This window comes from Bidens hawaiensis, unplaced genomic scaffold (assembly GCF_021521415.1).
Source record: "Bidens hawaiensis isolate Kalapana, Puna unplaced genomic scaffold, B.hawaiensis_p1.1 tig00003022_1, whole genome shotgun sequence".
In the NCBI taxonomy this organism is placed as follows: domain Eukaryota; kingdom Viridiplantae; phylum Streptophyta; class Magnoliopsida; order Asterales; family Asteraceae; genus Bidens; species Bidens hawaiensis.
Window position 1 is genome coordinate 481,820 of NW_027491163.1, and position 7,343 is coordinate 489,162.

At 32.2% G+C, this 7,343-nt stretch overlaps 1 pseudogene; it reads right to left on the reverse strand.

Moving 5' to 3' along the window:
- Positions 1-4,061: 4,061 nt before the first annotated feature.
- Positions 4,062-4,893, reverse strand: LOC143622056 (ethylene-responsive transcription factor ERF014 pseudogene; annotated as a pseudogene).
- Positions 4,894-7,343: the final 2,450 nt, after the last annotated feature.

Sequence of the window (7,343 nt, forward strand, 5' to 3'; positions counted from 1 at the left end):
TTGAAGGTGGTTGAGAAAGTATGGGTATGTAGCACGAGTGAAGATTCAAGGAAAGCAATGTTTGTCCCATCAAGTACTACATAACACGAGTAGACAACAAAATCTTTTCAAGATGAGGTTTTTTATGTTGACTTGTTTTAGGTACATGACCTGCATTTAGGTGTTATATTAACAACCAACCCCACCAAATAGTTTTTATTTTATACTGTTTAATGCTAGAATTATCTAGATTAAAATAGTTCGAATATTCATTGTAGTATTCGTCTTGATGATATATGCACCACTCGAGTTACTTATTACACCAAAAAGATTGATTTAAAATTAGGATTATCGGATTTTAATAATCTCAACTAAATGTTATTAAGGCTAGTAATAATCTCAATTGAATTTATTGTCGCTGGTTGTCAAAAGTTTGCCCTCAATGGTCCCCGGTTAAAAAGTACTTAACGGCGTTATGTGTGTGTGTGTGTGTATGAATTCAAACTAATGTTTTAGGGCTTTTGATTAGAAATAGCTTACGAATCAATTGATGTAAAACTTAGGTCAGAACGGTGCTCCAAATCGACGAAACAATGTTTCAATTCGAATGTTTGAACTTTCAATTAACAAAATTAAGACGTTTGGATCACCGTTTCGAGCTAAGTTTTAAATCAATCAATTCGTGTCCTAATTCCGATCAAAATCCCTAAAACATTTGTTTGAAATTCAGGAAAAAAAATATAACGTCGTTAAGTCCTTTTTAACGAGGGACTACTGGGGCCAAAATATATTACGTATAAATTCACTTTTGATGGTATATAAATAAATTCAGTCTACTTTACTATTTAGGTTTGGTATGTTAAAGTTAAAGTATGTTTTAAGAACAAAATTTAGATTTGGTATGTTAAAGTTATGCTTTAAGAACGAAATGATATAGCTCATACGTAAACATACAAGATTTTTGAAATAAACTTTACAATACTATTAATTTGTTGATCTATAAGTATATAACTGCTATAAAAGAATACGTGGTCTTGGATGGGTTTGACATAAGGATAAAGGTTGTATAAAGATTATAACTTTTTTATATCCATTATTGATTCTTACAGTACATAAATAAATATTTGTCTTTCTTAATTAATGCAATTATTTTTTTCATTTCACCAATTATTAATTTTGCTTTGTGGAGGAAACTTTGTTTAGTATCACCTAATTACAATAAGTGAATGGAAAAACGATATAATTATGAGAGCAGACCAATTTCTCTTTTCTATTTATTTATGCAAGACAGACAATAAAAACAATTGACGACCATCACCGGTGGCTACGACCTCAATACCTTATCATCACAGCCACTACCGTCGGCCACCGTATACCAGCTCCGCCACCACCACCAGCAACCACAGCCACTACAACACATTGGCGACAACCACAACGGGCTACTACATACGCCGTCGACCACCCCACTCCACACACGCCGGAGACAACAACCGTCGACCACCTTAACCATCGCAAGTTCGAAACTCCGACCCAACTATCTCCTCCAATCTCTTCGGTTTAAGCCATCCCCCGTTTCCAATTTCCCCAATTTCTTCACCGGAATCGGATAGTAAGAAAACCATTACGGCACCATCGTTTTATTGGTGACGGAATGAGCGGGAGCGGGGGCGATGACGGTGGTTGTTGGGTGGTGGCTGTATCAGTCACAACGCAAATGGGGATGACGCAAAATAGGGATGACAATTTGAGTTCGTGTGAAGATGGATATTGCAGACAGTTTGAAGTTTGAACACAAATTAGGGTTAAGATCGTGAATGGATTAGGGAATCAAGGGCTGGGTTTATACATGACTAAAAAAGATAAAATATTAAATAAAGTGAAAAGACTCTTTTACCCTTGATTTAACAAAGATATTAGATGGAGTTAACGAGTTGGACGAGTTTGGCAAGAAAGGAGAAATCTCAATTGTCCAGACACACAAAAAAACATTTTTGGACGAAAGTCGCATTATTAACCAAACCTCAAGGACGATTTTAGCACTTTACTCATATAATAGATATATATAATAAACTTTTTATCATTTAACTAACTGATCTAGAGAACTTGGTTCACTAGTAAGAGGTTTGCCCTCCCCTAATGGATACGCAAGTTCGATTCCTGCTTGAGCCGGTTCGACGGATATCTGGGTGAAGGGACAAATCGTGGCTTTAATCCAAGGTTCGAATGTGATAGTGAGCGAGAATTTACGATTTCCATTCGGTTTCCACGCATTAGGTGGTACGGTCGCACGACGGTCAAGGAGTTAACCTTGGACATAGCCCCGAGCACGATAGGTTTACATATAAGATCCTTTTTTGTTCAAAAAAAAATTACTAATTGACCTAAAATATATTAAGTTTCTTTCTTGATTGAAAGATGAACTTGTCGTAGTATGCCTTTGTGACCTTGTGAACATACTCGTTTGTATTGTGTTTGTTTAATGTTTAGTGTTTTAAGTGTTTGAAAGAGGGCAAATCAGAGACAGAAGAGCGACAGCAGATCGGTTCAGTTTTACAAGGCACGTGTCTTTTGTTTCTTCCTATTTCTTTCCTTTAAACCTTTTCTTTATAAATAAAATATTTTTAATACGAGTTAGTAATCATTTAACCATACATAATCTGATTATAGTCATTATACCCGGGAGTAAAGGATCAAACCCGACTAAGCTAAACTCTGTAGGATCAATGTCACTGGCTTAGGCTCAACTTTGGTCATCTCACTTATTATACAATGTTTGTAGCCAGAATCATTCTCAACAAGTTCATATATAAGGAGTGATTTCATTTTTCTCATTGGTTCCGAGTAGATACCAAAGATTTTGAGTGACCGATCCAACAAAGCAATTCAAAAGATAAAGAAATATCGTTAGTTTCTCCATGCTCGTTCCAAATTCAAAGTACCCACTGTACAAATAAGAATTCATTTCATTACATAATTTCTTTTTCACATAAACAGATATAGAATCTGTGGAGCAATTACTTAAAAGTACACTTTGTGCTACATCACTTCCTATCTGCAGATAGAAAAGGATCCCATGATCCTAGACTGATCTTACCTGAGATCTCAAATCCCAATTAAACTTGTCTATGAATAGTAGATCCAATTGTATTTGTATCTGTAATTGATTTCTTCTGTGTAATACTAATCACTAAGGTCTCATTGGTATAAATAAGTGCTACAATATCTCATCCATTAAAACCTATGGTTATCGACCCAAATCCATTACTTGTTTTGAACGGTCAATTCAGATCGCTGATAGGCCACTGACCTACCCAATCATCTATATTTCACCTTCAAGAGAAACCCACACGTATAGATAAGTAAACCCTCTCATTATTATAGAACATTTTCTTTTGGAAGCGAAATCCCATAAAACATTGTATAAATTATGGTATATTTTAATATACCATAAGCATTAACTTGTCCTGCGGATAATTTCTTTTGCAAATTTCTCTAAAATCAATTATATACAACAAGTGTGAAGTGTGTAGAGGGTGTTTTTCACTTTTTTGATAAAGAAAATAACATGGTTAATGTCGTGTACGTTAGTACGTACGTATTGTGTGAACACTATTTTAAGAAATTATTAGTCCAAGTTATAAACTTTATATGTTGCATTGTTACATAAACCGTTTCCAAGATTCATTTAAACCAAGAATTTATTTATGCGGTACACAAGAATTTCTTACGAACATCTTTTTAAATGTTTGTGCAAAACTGACGTGAGGTATGTATCTTATTATAGGTGCGATACCATGACCGTGAGATACATTTCATATATAATCCCGGTCAAGGTTACATCAATGTCGTTTCGTTTTCATAATTCACTGTACTTTTCCTTGTTTGTGATGTCGTGGGTCATGATGATTATGTGACGATAAGGAGCTACTTAGATTTAAAAAAAAAAAACATATCTTTTTTTTTCTCTTCATTTTTGAGTTAAATAGCCGTATACCATACAATCTAGAAGATTCATACAACGAATAAAATACTGTCTTTCAAGAGTCTCACATGGTATCATCGAAAATATATTATTCCCCACACTTCTTTATATATAAATAAATGAATGAATATAAATATTTAAGTGTAAACTAAAACAAAATTAATAACAATGTCAGTAAATGTTTCTTCAATTTGAAGATCGATAAAAGAATCATTAAGAAAGAAAATATTATCTGCAGAAGCTCCAAAGATAGATATCACCATCTTCTTCTTCTTCATAAACTTCTCCGGTGCTGATTGACGTACACGAATGATCAAACTCGAAAAATGACTTATCATATGTCACGTCCTTATAGGTTGGCGAATCAAAGTTGTACCATGGTGCAACCATTGACATCAATGTGCCATCAAGTGGATCATATGCTGAAAACAATGTTTCATTTTCTTCAATTCGATTGGTCAGTGGCGGTGTTGTGGTGGAAGAGGATAAAGATGAAGTATACGATGGTGATAGTGGTGGCAGTGATGGTGATGGTGATGGTGATGCAGTGGTAGCAGTATTAGCAGCTGCTGTCGCAGCTATCTTTTGAATTGACTTGGGTGACATGACGGTTGTGGAATAGTCATGGTCATATTCAACATGTGAAAAGTTGAGATTTGCGGTTGGACCCTTTAGGCAAAGTAGGGCTGCATCATAGGCTCGAGCTGCTGCTTCAGGAGTCGAGTAAGATCCTAGCCATATTCGTGCTTTTGGATTCGGTGCACGAATCTCTGAAACCCATGAACCCCAACTCCTCATCCTCACTCCTTTGTATTTCTTCTTGCTGATCATTGAAGACGAAGTTCTCAATGAATCTGATTGAATCTTAGGTTCTTTTTTCACCATGTCTATGTGAACGCACAAATAACGCGGTTTGTGATCTTGCAACTCTTTTGGAACAAATTTCTCTACAAATTTGGTGTTTAATGTGATGGATGCAAAGAGTGATGGTGAAGATGAAATGAATGAAAGTTGTTATTATATAATCTTCAAGTGAACGAAAGCTAGTGACAGGTGTTAATGTTGACTCGTTACTCGTCTTAATAATTTATTGCAACAAGAGAAGCAATATAAAACTTATTAAATAATAGAACAAAATATGATAATTATAATAACATGAGAAGCGTTAATAAATGATAATAGTAAAAATGAGAATATATTGAAGTTATCATCTTAACAACATAAATTTTTAAATACTTCATAAATTATTTAATGATAACAGCATACATGTAATGATTATAAGGGGAGAAAAAAGTGAATTTGAAGAGGAATTGGACATCGTATTGTTGCGTGGTTTTTGACTTGGAGAACAAGTCACCCTCCACATGATGAAGAAAAAAGTAAAAGAAAAGGAAATATGTAGGCAGATTAGTCATGTTACAAAAGTTAGAACACATGGATGTTGAATATAATCCTTTAGAAGATGAGAAAACATTTGACATAGGATTCGGTGGTACCAAGCTTCCTGGATTGTGCGTTAATTATATATATATATATATATATATATATATATATATATATATATATATATATATATATATATATATATATATAGTAAGGTTAAAATGAAAACTCACTTGAGTTGTGAAAACCCACGAAAACCCTATGTAACATCATTTTTTTTTTGTTACATGTAATATATGTTGTAATATTTAATACAAAACATCGAAACATAAAAAAAATGTTTTGCTATTTTTTAACATTTTTTTACTAATTTTTATATATGTTTTCAGAAGAGAGAAAAAGTTATATTTATATTTACATTTTTTATTCACTTTAATTATTTACCACAAAATTTAAACATTAATTAAAAGCATGTGGCTGAGAATGGGTTTCTAAAGTTTCCACAACTCATGTGGGTTTTCATTTTATACTTAGGCTATATATATATATACACACACACACACACACATATATATAGGGGTATGTTAAAATAAAAACCCATGGAGTTATGAAAACTATAGAAATTCATTATCAGCCACATATTTTTAATTAAAGGTTGAATCTTGTGGTCCACAATTAAAGTGAATAAAAAATATAAATATAAATATAACTTTTTCTTACTCCTGAAAACATATATAAAATTAGTAAAAAAATGTTAAAAAATAACAAAACATTTTTTTTCTATTTTTTGATGTTTTGTATTAAATGTTACAACATATATTACGTGTGTAAAAAAAACGATATTACATAGGGTTTTCACAACTCAAATGGGTTTTCATTTTATACTTCTCCTACATATATATATATATAGGAGAAGTATGGTTTGAAAACCCTCTCGAGTTGAGAAAACCTGTGAAAACCTAATGTAACATCGATTTTTTTTTTTCATATAATATATGTTGTTATATTTAATACAAAACATCGAAAACATAAAAAAAATGTTTTGCTATTTTTTTATAATTTTTATATATGTTTCCAGGAGAGAGAAAATGTAAATAAACTTTTACATTTTTTATTAACTTTAATTGTGGACCACAAGATTTAATCTTTTATTAAAAATATGTGGTTGAGAATGAGTTTCTAGAGTTTTCACAACTCAAGTGGGTTTTTATTCTAACCTGACCCTATATATATATATATATATATATATATATATATATATATATATATATATATATATATATATATATATAGGGTTAGGTTCAAATAAGAAGTTTGATTTTCCTAAGAATGCTAGGAAGGAAGGTATTTTAGTCTAACACTTTAATCTCAAAACCCACTTACTTTAATCTCAAAACCCACTTACATTAATTTCAAAAACCCACTTACATAAAACCCAATTACATCTTCACTTATCTCTTACAACCACCACCACTCCACTGCCCACCGCAACCGTCACCCACCGCCACCCCCTCGCTGGAAAAGTTCGAAAAAACACAATGGAAAACACTATGAATAACACAATGTAAAAAACACAATAAAAAAAACACTATAAAAAAACACAATGATAAAAACACAATTGTATGACATAATGTAAAAAACACAATGAAAAATACTATTGTATAACACAATTTTATAAAACACAATTTTGGTAAAACACAATTTGTAAAAACCCACTTATTTTTTTTCAATTTTTATATAACAATATGGTACTCATATAAAAGATAAAAAGACACTCGTTATTATGGTGAATTTGTTTTTCAATAAAAAGTCGTAAAAAAAAGTTATGGACGTTTAAAAATGATGGGGGAATTTGACATATGTCTTGCATGTGGAGAGAGAAAGTCAACAAATGTGATATTCCTTTTATACCCTTTCCCTTATGTTCACACTTGATTTCCCCTTAAACTAATCTCAACCCTGTACAAAATCAATGGACAAGATTACTTCCTATCCTTCC